General features: G+C 41.0%; 1 protein-coding gene across 3 annotated transcripts in view; it reads left to right on the plus strand.

Annotated features, from left to right (window-relative positions):
* Positions 1 to 646: 646 nt before the first annotated feature.
* EEF1D (eukaryotic translation elongation factor 1 delta) overlaps positions 647 to 12,926 on the plus strand; it is a 639,646-nt gene continuing 627,366 nt past the window's right edge. Inside the window, exon 1 of one of the 3 annotated variants that reach the window (XM_044067328.1) lies at positions 647 to 748. The gene's annotated coding sequence lies outside the window, so the exon portion shown is untranslated. The remainder of the gene's footprint in view (positions 749 to 12,926) is intronic. The other 2 variants (XM_044067326.1, XM_044067327.1) reach the window with 2 other exon arrangements.

Consider the following 12,926-nt stretch of genomic DNA (forward strand, 5'->3'; position numbering starts at 1 on the left):
GGCAAAAATCTACACAGTTGAGAGGTAAACCAGGAGCTAGGGACCTCTCAGTCTTAGTGCAAAAAATCTGAATAAAGTCAAACTAGGGGAACAAATCTCAAAAATATGGACATATGTTTTAAATATTGGTCTTATAAAGTTGTAAGAATAATACGTTATGCACTTTCTGAAAAGCCTGAACTTCAAACGTATGCCATTATTTAGTGACTTCAGACAGTCCTCAATGACTAGGCGTCAGAAAAATTCATTTTTCTGGCGGATCAAAAACGTACGTACGGAGTTTAGATTTAATGGAAGTTCTTAAAAACGACATTACTTTCAATACTAGTCTTAAGCACGAAACACTAATTACCCAGCAGCGGTACTGTACTGCGACTACGTCGCTTCTGGGTCTTCATTGGAAGACGTGGACAGTACCATATCCACTTCTGGTGGGGAGACTGCAATTATTCGGTTATGTTTCACGCCTATTCATTCATTTAACTGTCAACATTTCCCAACTTGGCACAGATACGTTGGTGCTTCCTCAATAATTCTGCAAAATAATTTGCTTAATCATTTATTTTTACAAAGATTTATTTTGTTATTGCTGCATGTCACCTGGTACATTTCCTTATGTCATCTCGCCGTGCTGACTTCCCACAGTAGCAAGTAGCCATCCTCCTTTTCTGGCTCGCGTGGTGCTTGCAGTCTGCTGGTTGTTTTACCGTGTTTCGGGGCTGTAAAAGTTGGATTCAGTTTGTATTGCGTGAGTACGGAAATATATATTCGAGAATTTAGTCAAACCCAATGTCATCATGTAATCTCGATTGGTCCTGATGGTCAAGCATTATTGGTTTTATTTTACTCTTAACTGGGCTCTAAAAAAGGACTGTATTGGCAGCGCAGTTTGTGCGGAGTCAGTATGATTGCACTTTCCGTATGTTTCTGCATGGACCTTACAAGTCCGGCACTTAAAAAGCTGTGATTATCTTTATTGAATAATGGTGCATTAGTTTACTGCAGCTAATTCGTATTTATGACAGCTAAATACATGACGTTTGTGATACACGATACAGCACCTAAATCCACACCTCTAAAATGCTAGGAACAGTCCAGTTATTTTTGGCCCTCAGATTTAGCTGTGCTTCTCTTAGATTTATTGATTTTTTCTTCATAATGTCCGACAGTCCAACTTCTTTAATGATATATAGGATGAAGAGTAAGAGAACTAACCCCGCAGAGGGACTCACTCGCCATCCCTTACTATGTGGGATCTTGTATGTGAAGACCATCCCTGTTAAGAAACTGCAGTTCTGTTACTGGCTTAGATCTGAATAGGTCTACAGCTCAATACTTAGCTTTCACTTTAGTCGATCGCTAAAATTTCCCTACCGCGCGTCCACACTGTGTTTTTATTTTTAATGAAAAGTAAGACGGCGCTCCTTTTTGGACCCCTTGTTGTGATTGCTATTACTTAGAGATTGAGAAGTATATTTACATTGGTAAATTGTGTTCTTTTTTTGTAAGGAAGGCTGTTTCATAGCCTCCCTCACACACTTATCTAATATTAATGAGGAGAGCGTTGGGGTAGCAGTTTCTTCCCTCGTGTAGACAGAATTAACATAAAATACAGTTTGCAGTCTTTGGAAGATATATCCCAATGTACGAACAATCAAGCACTTAAAAAGTCTTACTACATGTGCGATTTACTCTCAGAACAGCTTAGGTGCATGGTAGCTACTGTGACAATATGCGACAATGCTGTAAATGCTGACTTATAGTACAGTTGTCGTATTCTGTTACTGTTAGAAGTGAGTATCATCGCTGGTTGATTTGAAAGTGTGTTCAATGTTCGGTCATTTCTGCGTGATTGTTTCCTGTTTTGCTAGGTTGGAAGATAATAGTGAAAGCATAACGCTGTTGTCAACTTGCCAGATTTTTTTTCCCTTCAATATATTTTTGTGTGTTATAAGAGAGGACATGTTTTATTTACAGCCCAGATAGTGTCGTCCACTCTGAACTGGCCACGTTATTGCTTCTGAAGTCATGACATTTTCATCTTGTCTTATGCTGGGGACGAAATGGTACCCTGCATATTACTACAATTTGGTATGAATTCGTGGCTTATCCTTTGTCCACCTTAGATGCACATTCTCCCTGGTACTTGTAGTCTTGCAGCCATCAGGTGGGGGTGGGGACTGCATTGGTGCAGAGCCACTCCCACAAATCAAGCAAATGTGAGTTGGCTATTTCATGTCTTTTGCCTGGCTGACCCTTGCTTTCCTGTCATTACACGTACACACCTTTCCTCTGTACGAATAGACCTCTTTCTTTAGCCCTTTTGAAATAATATGCACTATTCTGTTAGTTGTTATATTATGTGTTTATATTTTATTTGCAGACCGTTTGTGATAGTTACCTTGTGTAGTTTAAATATGTGATGGACCTTTTTTTTTCCTCCCAAGGCCTCCATTGAGAATGGGCCTTGCTCACCTGGATTTGGTTATCAAAAAAACATAAAAACAATTTTTAATGGTGCTTGGAAAGGTGAACGTATAACCTCCTGTGTCCGGAGATCAGTGGGATCTTTTGTATGTAGTTACAGTCAGCTGGGGTCAGCTTTGAGGTCTTGACTGCTGTATTAAGTGGTGTAATTCATGCTGTAGGTAGCACACTCACCTTTGGTGCAGAAGGCTTTGGGTTCTTTTCCCACACCAGGTAGATTGGTTGCTGACATAGCAGTGCAGCATCGGGGGTGCTACATTACTGGGTATGGCCTCCTTGGGATGAGATGTTAAACAAAGACCCCTTCTACATGAGTTGGTGGTAGCTCAGGTGGATGTAAAGATCCCACAACACCTATCGAAGACAGTAGGGAATATGTTTTCCAATGCCCTGGCCAAATTTCCTTATTCATTCAAAGGGGATCCAGTGTCTGTCAGCTTGGGATGACATGCTCGACAAGCCACCTTGCTTCGCTAGAGATGGCTTGCACCTGTCACCCTTAGGCTTTCAAATACTGGCCAAGGCTCTTGTCACCCTCATAGTGCCTTTTTTAGGCAAGGCTCAAAAGACAAACCCACTGCTGTAAATAGCACAAGTAACAAAAAACTGAGTGTAATGCTGCTCAATGCCAGAAGTCTAAACCTCAAAATGCATGCACTTGAGGCACTCCTCAGTATGGAGAAAATTGATATATGTTCAGTAACAGAAACCTGGTTTAAGGCTCCAGAGAGCACCCCAGCACTACCAGCCTACAACTCATACCATACATTTCGGCCACAAAACCCGGACCGAAATACAAAAGGTGGGGGAGTATCCATATTAGTCAAGGATACCCACACCTCCAGTTTAGTGGCACAGCATGATGCTTCAGAGATCATCCACGTGCAACTAACAACTGGCAAAACTGCTATTCAAATTATAGCTTGCTACAGATCACCCACCATGTCCCAGGACCCCCACTCCGCATTCCTGGAAACACTGGGAAACATAAAGGTTCTACCAAACACCCTGATATTGGGTGATTTCAATTACCCAAACATTAACTGGGAGAACAACTCAAGTACAAACTCCCTTGCCCAACATTTCCTAGAATTTATAAACTCAAATGCCCTGGATCAACTGGTCAGCACCCCCACTACAGGTGACAACATATTGGACCTGGTCATCACCAACATGGGTGACCGGTGTTCCACACCGGAGGTCAACCCCTCGCTGGTTAGATCTGACCATAAACTAATCATGATGGATATCCACATTCCGCCACCACCCCCGGTCAAAGAAACCACCATGAAAAATGTTTCAAAAGCAAACTTCACGTTACTTAAGATCGAGGTGGGAAGTTTCAAAGCCCCCATGCTAAAGGATAACGCTGTCCAAGCTGCAAAATCCTTTACTAATGCACTCTACGGGCACCTACAAGAATGTATGGATCGTGCTATCTCAAACAAAACCAAGACTCACTCCTCCAAGAAAAGGAAACCAGTCTGGTGGGCCGCTGCTGTAAACAAGCTATACAACAAAAGGAGGAAACTAGTACAGAAAAGAGTAAAATCCCAAGAAGGGAAGACATCCCTTATCAGTATCAGCAAGAAACTATGTTCCCTCATAAAATCATCCAAGGCTAGCTTCGAAAGAAAATTTGCCATGGACTCCAAAGATAACCACAAGGCATTCTTTAGCTATGTCAAGAATCTAAGTGGCAATTCTCAGATCTGCTCGGAGTTTGTGCAGAATGGCACGAAATACACTGAACCGACCAATACAGCCAACATCCTGGCAGACAGGTTCAGTGCAAACTTCACCCCCAAAAGGGCCCATAACTGTACCAGAAGAATGTAGTGCCTCTGAAATCAGACACTCAGGTTAAAACAGCCCTCTCCAAAGCCAAAAACACAGCATCAATGGGACCGGACGGTGTCCCAGGCTGTGTTCTACACGAGCTCAAAGATGAACTAACCCCTCACCTAAACACACGGTTTAAACTCAGCCTCTCCACAGGCTACGTGCCCACAGAGTGGCGCACAGCAATGACTATTCCGCTCCACAAAGGTGGAGCCACAACGGGCCCTGGGAACTTTCGCCCTATAAGCCTGACTAGCTTGGTCTGCAAAGCTATGGAGTGCATCTTCATGGATCTCATTAACAGACACATTGGAAACCTCCAAACACTGGACCCTACCCAGTTCGGCTTTAAGGGCCGATCATGCCTCCTAAACCTGGTGGACTTCTTTGAGACAGTTACCAAGGCTATCGATGAGGGAAAGGTGGTCCACACAGCCTACCTAGACCTCTCAAAGGCCTTCGACACCATTCCCCACTCAGGTATTATAGACAAGCTCACCAGCCTGAACATAAACCCCTACGTCACGAGATGGGTTGCCAACTGGCTCATGGATAGAACCCACATGGTAAGAGTTGCAGGAGCTAGGTTTGACTCTAAACCAGTTACAAGTGGCGTTCCCCAGGGCTCAGTCCTAGGACCCCTCCTGTTCGGCACGTACTTCTCAGAGGTACAGGCAAGCACAGGGGGACTATGGCTGAACAAGTTCGCAGATGACTGCAAACTAGGGGCTATAATTGACTCTCTAGCTGACACAGACATCCTCCAAAAGGGTCTCACTGATACAGATACCTGGTGTCAAAACCATGGCCTCAAGCTAAATGCCAAAAAGTGCATAGTCATCCCCTTTGGAAAAAAACAAAGTACCCACAAACTACCACATAGGTGCTAGCCCCCTAAATACGGAAGACGTAATAAGGGATCTGGGGACTCAAGTAGATCGTAACCTCTCCTTTGATAATCACATTGTCAAAGTGGTTAGAGAATCCTTCTGTGTGGCCCACCTAATCACAAAAGGGTTTGCATCCAGATTGAAAGAGGTCATTGGGCCCCTCTACGCATCACTCATCAGACCCATCATAGAGTACAGTGCCCCATTTGGGATGTACCTTACAAGACACTTGCAACAACTGGAAAGACTACAAAAGTTCCTCACCAAGAGGATCACTGGCCTCAAGCAGATGCCCTATGCAGCTCGACTGAAGAAACTCCAGCTGTACTCGGTTGCATACCACCTACTCAGAGGTGATCTCTGCCTGACATACAAGGCCATGTCCAACCCAGAATTGATGGACATGCTCCACCTGAAGAAAACCATATCCCCTCGAGCCACACGCTCCAGGGATCTAAACCTCACCACAACAGTAAATAGGATGTGCTGGAGGGAAAGATTCCTGTCCCAGAGACTTCCCTTGCTCTGGAACAAGATTCCAATCTACATTAGGCAGAGCTCCTCGCTAACCCTCTTCAAGAGAAACCTTGACAAGTGGATGGAAAACAGAAAGTTTACCCCAGGAATCACTTCAATGGCTGTGCTGGACAGAGGCACAGGGAACTAATCTAAGGGGGTGGCGAAAGCCAACACATTCCGGCTAGGCTTATAAATGTCTTCGGGCAGATAACCTAGTACCTACCAATGAACCTATTAAGAAAAAGGTTGTCTTGTCAGTTTAGGCCTGTATTGCTGAGGTTTGTAGCATATAACTCCCCAAACAGTATTGGGGGGGAGGACCCTTCAAATGAGATGGAAATAAGTAATTGGGAAATACAATCCAGATGTGAGGTTACACTGGTTTATTAGCCTTGTGTGTCTGAGCAGTGCAGATGTTTTTTTTTTACAGGACAGAATAGCTGAATTCTTTCATGTTTATATAGAATTTTAATGTATTATTAGATTTTTTTTTTTTTTTGTTATTTTAGAACTGAAATGCCCAGCATGCATAGACTTCTGCTCATATGTTTGTCCATGTCTGTCTGCAAAAAAACATGTTTGCATGATTCATGGAAGGTAGAAATGCTGAATGCTTGTATACGGTATTGATTTCTGTCTAAGTTTGTGCTGGTTTGAGCATGTCATTGACTGGAAGGAGCTCCAGACATGATCGTGAAGAAATAAACAAGTAGTATAACACAGCAGTTTTCTTGGGGAGTGAAGGCTTAACGACTCTTGAGCCATTACTTTTCATCATGATCATTTAAATAAGTAAAATTACCGTATGTGGGGCTGTATCCAGCCTTGATCCATCAGCTGTGCTTCAACTTTTTTAGATTTCTTATTTTATGAAAATAAACTGGATAGTAAGGGAATTGGAGAGGCAGTTTTATTGCTGCTAATGTAAGCTGATTTTTTTCTTTTTTAAAGGGTGCATTCTGAACAGTTAATTCTATCCTCTCATTGCTGTTTTTGACTTTTTGATACATATTTGGTATAAGCCTTAGTACAATTTGTCTGTTGCAGTGTGTCATCAAGGGCAGAGCATGTATTTGTACCACTGTATCACTCCGTATTTGTACCACTATGCCACTCATTTATCTGCCCCAGAATCTAATATATTACCTTATTTGGAATGTACCTGTTTAAACACCTGACTGTGGTTGTCCCTGGACATCAGACAACTACCTTGCTGTCTGTCTTGAAAACCAGCCTAAATGACTGGATGGGTAACCTCAAATTCATGTTTGGCATTAAAGTAAATAATCTTGTGTCTAGTTGTGCCTAGCCTACTTTCATGCATGCAAGAGTGATATGACTAAGCTTTTTGAGGACCTTTCAGCTGTGAGTTTAGTCTAAACCTATGAACTTGTAAACATAATGTATAGCAAGGGATTTGCAGTGCCATTGCTTTTATGGTATGGGCTCATATGTTTGGTGAACAAGAGCAAGAGGTATTGGCTATCGAGGAGTATGATGCCCTGGATCCCATGCTGAAGTTTACTAGTTTCCATGTATTCATCCAGTTTTTTCTTGAAGGTGTGGGTTGATGGGGATGAGATTAACAGAGAGGGGCATTTTAGTTGCTGTGTGTGGGAGTTTTTAAGATATGAAGTTTCCATGTTTCAAGTTGTAGTTGATATTAATTAATTTCTACTCCCTGAGTGAGTGAATGTCAGGACTACATTCTAAGCAAAGGATTCAAATAGTAAGGGGTCCTTTAATGCCCTGTATGTCAAGTATAGACTTCCTTTAATAAGGTGATAACAGAGAAGTGAAAGAAGTGCTTTAGCCCATGTCTGTAAGCAAAGCCTAAAGTCTTTTTGTGAGTAATCTTTACATCTTCTCCTGCTGTACTCGATGGCTTGTGAGTAAATACAGAACAGAATACAACATTCTGTAATTAGCCTAATACATGCTGTATAGTATACAGTGAACATATTCCTCCTTGGCATGGCTGTCAGTTGTACAGAGGATCAGATGGACAACTCTGCATTTACTGCATATAATAGTCAGTATAATATTTTATTAATATTCACAAACATTAAATTTACAAGCCTTGTGCTGAGACTTTTACAGATAGAGGTGTTTAATGTAGGTTGGAGTAATTTAAGAAATACATCAGAATGAGGTATTAGAGGGGATGAGCAACTTTCAGTGTTAACATAGAAGTAGTGATGGAATAGTAGTTTGGTTATGTTAATTACAAGTAGGTGTAAGTAGTTTAGTTTAAGAAGTAAAATAAAGTGAAGCATTGGAAGGGGATAAGCAGGTTGTGATTTAGTGCTCTAAAGGGAGGTATAAAGGTGATTGAGGGTATAGGAGAATTATGACTCCGGTGAGGAGCAGGGACAAAGCCAGAAGAAAGAGAGAAGTCTTTTAGGAATGGTTTGAAAATATGAAGGTGTGTGATAGACCTGATTGATGTAGGAATTTTATTCCAAGTTCTAGCTACACTGTTGAAATATATAGACTGACCCCAGCAGCCCTTTGTGGTTTGTAGATGGTAAGCTGTTATTTGACCAAAGGGGATGATTTGGAAGATTGGTGTTGAAATAGAGGTCTAATTGCTAGGCAGGCGGATCAGGTATGGATGCTTTTTTGGTTAAGGTGAAATGAGTAAAAGGAGGTGGTGAGGACGCTTGAGCCATTTTAGTGTTTTTAATGCTGAATGGGTGGTTCTGGTGAGGCTTGTTGCAAGCAAATCAGGCAACTTTATTATAGTACTACTCAAGTTTAGAAGTGAGTGAGGATTGTCGGGTGGTCATGATAGGAGCTGCTTGTGGGAGAGAGATTAAGAGGCAAGTGGTAGCTGGAGTTAGCTTGGCAGAGTCTGTAAGGAATTTTTTATTTATTTATTTATTTATTTATCCATTCATTCATTTCTGTTGCATGACTTGTGTGTAGTGTTTAATGCCATTTGTTGGAAAAGTAATGTCAGAGTGGTTAAGAATAATGCTCCAGTTTGGTTAGCCAGCCACCTGAGTGTTCCCAGGACAGAGCCTTGCGAGACTCCACTGATAGTGGGAACCTGAGGGTAGGTGTCTGTCTATTTTGTATGCCCATGTAACGAGTTGTTGACCCAAGTTATTTTGCTTTCATTTACATTTAGATTAGATTTTTGAGTTTATGTACAGTTCCATCACTAAGTGTAGTGTTGAACGTTTTACCCACCTCAGGGTAAACTGTATGATCAGGTAAGCTTTCCTCAAGGTGACATTCACAGTCTCAAAGAAATTTGTGAGTTTAAGCCTACAATCTTCCTGTGTTAGCACTGCAGTGGTTTATGTTACTGAAAAGTTGTCCTGTTTCCGCCTGAGGAATTTTATGGTGACTGCTTATTACAATCCACACTATGCTTGTGTGGCTGATTGGTCTTTAATTATTGGGGGGGGGGGTCTTTGGTCTTTTGGGGAGTCTTGCAGAAGGATCTCCCTTCTGGATTGGGAGGATCACGGTAGTCTGCTTCCAGACATCAAGGATGTAGCCAGTTTTTTGTTACTGTTTTGTAAATGTGTATATAGTAGTATACTGGATTAGTATTGATCACACAAATAGAGCTTCCTTCTATCTTGTCTGGTTGCATGGAATTGGTATTTCTGACCTTATTGAGCACAGAGGCAGCCATTTTGAATGCAATTTTAGGTGACGGTATATTGCATGGTGTAAGACTGAATGAGATGCACTTTGTGACCTTAAATTTTCTCCATATTTGGCTGTATTAGATGTGATTGTTTGAAAGTCATGTTTTAGTTAATTACTGTAGTAAGTGATATATTAATGGAAATTTTCTTAGTTGTTTTAGTAAATACTTTTTGTATGGAGTTGGTCATTGCATTGTTGCATTAGATTGGGTAATGTTTGAAAGGTCTGTATGCTCTTTTCTTCGTGTTTAACTGTTGATTTTGTCATTCCACCATTTGTTTTGTAGAAATTTCCAGTGTATTTTTGCCTCATGAGGTCAGGGGTGAATTTTTCATTGCAGTTGTTTAATTGTTGTAGAGGAATATGAAACATTTTTCCACTAGGTTCAAGTCATCATAGCTGCTGTTTGATAAATCCTTAATGACAGCAGTGTCATTAATAGGTTTGGTTTGTTGCATGTAAGGAACATTACAGTATTGTTGTCAGAGAGAAAAGTGGATGGGGAGAAGTTAGTGTTATCACAGCTGGCAAGGGTGTATGTCAGGGTGATATCTTGCATGTTTCTGTCCTTTGTTGGCATTTCTTATGGTCTGTTTAAGGTTGTTTATGAAAAGTTATGTATATATTTTTACTTTTGAAGAAATAGAAGTTACAGTAATGTTAATGCTTAATTTATTGACTTGCATGCATTGCCCACTTTTTTAAAATTTTACTGCACTGTATACATATAGTATGCCCAGTTTTACTGTTGGTTATTAAATGTTACCCACTTAATACATAATGTGGTTATTAAGTATACTGCAACCCAGTGGGGAGAGGTCATGGGTGGGTTGTGCATTTTCACAGCTACGGAACCATTAATCAGTGGCTAAAATATAGAGGACTGTGATTAGGCCCCTGGTTTTTATCCAGTTTAAGCATTCTGAAAATGGTCTCCAAGAAGTTCACATCAGGAGTGAAACTCAGAGATGAATTTCTTGGAATCCGTTTTGAAAACGTATAACAAATCTGAGTTACAAAGAATTATGACAGTCTCAGATTGTAATATTTGGAAAATGTTAGTTGTAATACAGCATTTTTAGCTGCTGTAATGTATTACTAGTTTAAAAAATGTATGAGCACAAATAGTACATCACCTTTAAAATTTGTAACACTACTGGCTCTAGCACACATACGGTGGCCAGTAATGAAGTGAACCTATAATCAACAAACGGCTTTAAAAGGTGTTGGGCACCTGGCTCAACTACACTTTTCCAACTTGTGTGGTATCATGAAGTGTTATAGTTTTAAAACTGTAAATAAGCTTTAATTTCATTTCTGTACTAGCTGCCAGTGGAGAGGCAGCTTAAGTCTCACTGATAAGAGTTGAGACTTAATTAAGAACCTTGTAGATCTAGACATTTGTGTAGTTATGGAGACCTTGTTCAAGGCTGTGCAGAGCACCCCAGCCGTACCGGGTTACACCTCCTTCCACATGTTTAAATCACAGACTGTAGGTATGAAAACTAAAGGAGGCAGTGCATCAATATTCATTAACGATAAATACATCTCCAGATTGGTCAAACAGCATGATTCCCTGGAGATACTTTAGTTGCACTAAACTGTCGGTAGAACACTTATTCAAGTCATTGCCAGCTACAGGACCCCCCCCCCCCAATCTGTCTATCAGGATACATCTGAACACCATGGTTTTGGGTGACTTCAACTACCCATTCATTGACTGGGCAAATTACTCGTGCTAAAACTCACTTGCCCAAAGGTTCCTCAAATTTGTTAACTCCAATGCCCTGGACCAGCTGGTTGACACCCCCACAAGGGGCACCAGCATTCTGAATCTGATGCTTAATAATATGGGGGACTGCTGTAGCACCCCTACTGTGAGGTTTTCCCTGGTGAGATGCTTCCAGTTTTCACTTTCTTCTCCTTCAGGTTTCTAGCACCTGTTCCCCACTTGGGGCGGGGGTCTTCAAAGTGTACTTGGTGTTAATTTTTTTTTTTTTAATAGTTGTGGTGGCATTTTCATGCAATTTTCCTGAACCACATTGACTTTGTTGCTAGTATGTAACAAAGTCCACGTGGTTCAGGATAGAGTTTCCCATAAATCTCTTTCCTGCTATTCCTTCATAATTTTTCTCTTTCCTAATCATTTCATATCTTCTGAGTGGCTGTTGTAGTTGTCCTGCATAATCTTATTTCCCCTGCTTGTTATTTCTTTTTTAATGGCAGCATCTGGTCATAGCTCCAGTAGAAACCCCAAACCCCACCAGGGCTGATATTTCACTTATTATTCCTTTCTTTAACTCTGTTTGTCTCGCACCTTCTGTTTGTCTGTAGTCTGCTGTCAATCCCTGATAAGGAGTACAGTTCCTAGCCTGCAAATGGAATACTTGCTTAGCTTCTTCCCACTCTGTTCCCAGTACTTTTGTACCTTATCTAATTTCCTCTAGTTATTTCCAGCCACCACCTGCATAATTTGTGTATATCCCTGTTGGAAGAAGTTCCTTGCTCCGTCCCCATACTTATCTACTTTTTTTTTTTTTTGCCATTTTATAGGTGTACTATTGTCTATGGTTATTACTGACTTTCATCCAAAACGCTAATCTCTTTTTATCCCACATACTATCCCTTTGTACCTCCATCCTTTTCTACTTCACTCTGTGGCTTTTAGTTTGTGTTATATGTAGGTGCGTGTGTGCCTATATAGATAATATATATCTAAATACAAACATAATTTTTTTTAAACTTTTTATTATCCGAATGTTTGTTTACTTTTCCTTGCTGTCTGCACTTCCTGCTGTTGTGAGCAATTTCCTTTCTTGCCAAATAATTTTATACATTTTCTTTAAAAATGTACTCTTTCTAGTTTTATTCTCCCTTCTAGGCTACCTGATGCATACTCACTATTACATATCAAATTTCAGACATCACCAGCAATTAAAATACCTTGTTGAAAATATGTTTCCTCCCAAATTCTTCTCAGCCTCCAACATCATTATCTTAGGAGGACTTTAAACATGTGCCAAAGTAAACCACCTTCCTTGCTTTTAACCCCTCACTACCACAAATCTGCCATAGTTATCTTTTTTGTTCTGTCATCATTAGATCCCCTCTTCTCTACTGTGATAATTACTCCCCTCTGTCTTTTCTCCCTGATATTCTTCTCTGTAGCCACCCTGAAACCATTGTCTCATCAAGTTCACATGATCATTCCTGTTCAAATGCAGTTCACATGATCATTCCTGTTCAAATGCAGTTAACATGATCATTCCTGTTCAAATGCAGATGTTCTTCGTCTCACATTGCTGCAGTCATAACCTGTGGGTAGTCCGCTGTCCTCGGTCGGCCCGAATACCAAAGTGTTAGGCTGGCGTCGTTCATGGTCGCTCAGATCTGACGTCAGTACGCAGTGGTACTAAAGCGCATGACCGACGCCATATCCTCAGTCTTTCTTGCCGCATGGTCCGAAGCAGAAGCAGCGTTTGCAAGTGCCGTTCGGCGTCCTGAAATTTTCGTATTTCGAGT

The sequence above is a fragment of the Protopterus annectens genome, chromosome 3.part1, assembly GCF_019279795.1.
Source record: "Protopterus annectens isolate FY-2018-M chromosome 3.part1, PAN1.0, whole genome shotgun sequence".
Taxonomy (NCBI): domain Eukaryota; kingdom Metazoa; phylum Chordata; order Ceratodontiformes; family Protopteridae; genus Protopterus; species Protopterus annectens.